Below are 2,457 nucleotides of genomic sequence, written 5' to 3'. Positions count from 1 at the left end.
ATAAATAAATAAATAAATAAATAAATAAATAAATAAATAAAAGGCTTGGGGATATACCTCCATGGGAAGGCCCTGGATTTATTTCCTAGTACTGCAAACAAAACAATAAAGTTTTTTTTCTAAACAATGTTAGAATAAGTTTTCTAATAAAACGAGTATTTCACTGTCACTGATCCATATCATTTTTACTCAAAGGTGAGGAAACAAGATCAAGGCAAATTTCAGGGATTTAATGATGTCACTAGCAGAAAACATAAAGTGCGAGTTTAGGAATTCAGTTTTTTTAAACAATGAGTGTCAAGTGTGGTTACAGAACATCATCATGGGGAGATTTAAAAAATGTAAGATTTTAAAACATTTGTATGTTTTTGTTTTGTGGAACAGGGTCTTGCTAGGTATACCAGGCTTGCCTCAAACTGCTCCTGGTTCCACATGGCTGACACTGACAAAGGATCTACAATCTGAGGTACAGGGTCTCAGGATAAATCCTGAGGGGATTTGACTGACCTTAATCAGATCCAAAAGCTACAACTCTTGTTGCATAGGTCTTGCTTTATCTTGGTCTTAACCATCCAACAGAAAAGTATAAAAACGAAGTATAAGAAGTAAAGCCATGCTGTTATGTTGAGCTGCAGGGGACTCAGGTCAGGTCAACAATTTCTGACACTGCCAGTGAAGCGGAAGACCCAATACTATTATGAGCTACTGGACTCTTTTAGAATATTTTGCTGAAGTTTACACACCTGTAATATTCAAATAACAGAAATTAACCAAAAAAGGGTATACAGATGAATGTTCATTTTGTATCTGTGTATTCAAAATGGTTAGGATAGATATATAGCTACATTCTCTTAATGAAGAGGGATTTGTTCTAATACTCTTTGTAAATAGGATATAATATCTGCATCTTGTATAGCAAATAACCACTAGGAAGAGAGTATGCACTGTATTAATTATTGAAACTGTCCTACCAATTTGATTTGAAACTGTCTCACTATTTGTTTCTCAATAAAATTATGGAGAAAATTAAATTAAATTAAAAAAAAAAACAACAAACTGCTCCTGGCTGCCTGCACACCACTCTTCCCTGTGCAGCAATTACAAGTATGTGTGTCGCCAGTCTAGCTAGGGGAGCTATTTTTTAGTTAGGTTTACCTTATGATACTAAAATTTACCTAAGTGCATTTTAATGCTTAACCTCAGATCAATGAAATCAAAATTCTATGTAGTGTAATGGGTCAATTGAATTTAGTGCTGTAACTATGGAAAACTATTAGTTTTCCTTATGCTTCCTATTACTACTCTAAGGAATATGTTCTCACCCTCTGTTCAAGGCTCTTTAGTAATGAGTAACTGTCTCCCTCTCCTCCCTAATCTAATTCCTGGAACAAACAGCTTACAGAGATAACTTCTTTTTCTTTTTTTTTTTTGGCAGAACTGGAGGTTGAACTCAGGCCCTTGTGCTTGCCAGGCAAGCACTTATTCTACTGAGCCATCTCCCCAGCCCCCACAGAGATGACTTCAAAAGGGATCTAAATGGGTTTAACGGGCTGGGGAGATGGCTCAGTGGAATAAACATTTCCCTGGCAAGTGCAAGGACCTAAGTTCAATCCCCAGTTCCACCAAAAAAAATAAATAAATAAAAAAAATAAACTTTGGGCCGGGGAGATGGCTCAGTGGAATAAGTGCTTCCCTGGCAAGCACAAGGGCCTGCGTTCAATCCCCGGTTCCGCCAAAAAAAAAAAAAAAAAAAATGGTTTAACTCTTATAACCTTGGTCTATGCAAGGCTGTGTGTACTCAGGAACAAGATAACCAGAAACTAAATAATGCCCCCAGAAAATTTAAGTTGAATAATGGTCACACTGATCCTGAAAGCATTATTTTATGTCAGATGATAAACCTGTTTACCAAATCAGATGTGGTTCCTGGTCCCATGTTTTGAAAGCTCTCTACTTCCTGGGCTAGCTGCCCTTCAGTCTTGTCCTGAATGAGAGCTCAGTAATAAAGGGCTCTTGAGAGTTCAGTAATAAAGGGCTCTTTTAAATTCTAATACGGGGGCCGGGGAGATAGCTCAGTAGAATAAGCGCTTGCCTGGCAAGCACAAGGACCTGAGTTCAATCCCCGGTTCAGCCAAAAAAAAAATAATAATAATAAAAATAAAAAATCCTTCTATTCTGGTTCCTATTCTGAGCGACCCATAATATGTAGAGCACACACTGGAGTAGTTGTCACGGTCTCCCACGTGATTCTCATGTGCAGGAGAAGCCCTACTAACTCACACTGAAGCATGTGCAGTTCACCTAACCTGTCAGTTCCACATGGACAATAAAATTTGATGTAAGAATTCAGAACCAGGGGCTGGTGAGATGCCTCAGCGGTCTAAAGCACCTACTTAGAACAAGCTAAGCTAAGCTAAGCAAAGCACAGGGACCGCGGTTCAATCCCCCAGCACCACA

The 2,457-nt window shown here is 38.3% G+C and overlaps 1 protein-coding gene across 1 annotated transcript in view; it reads right to left on the bottom strand.

The window, feature by feature from the left end:
- Positions 1-2,457, bottom strand: part of LOC101561296 (small EDRK-rich factor 1) — a 9,385-nt gene that overhangs the window by 4,946 nt on the left and 1,982 nt on the right. The gene's annotated exons all lie outside the window — the stretch shown is intronic.

The sequence above is a fragment of the Octodon degus genome, unplaced genomic scaffold (genome assembly GCF_000260255.1).
Source record: "Octodon degus isolate 3935 unplaced genomic scaffold, OctDeg1.0 scaffold00001, whole genome shotgun sequence".
Classification (NCBI taxonomy): domain Eukaryota; kingdom Metazoa; phylum Chordata; class Mammalia; order Rodentia; family Octodontidae; genus Octodon; species Octodon degus.
This window is presented reverse-complemented; position numbering and strand designations above follow the sequence as displayed.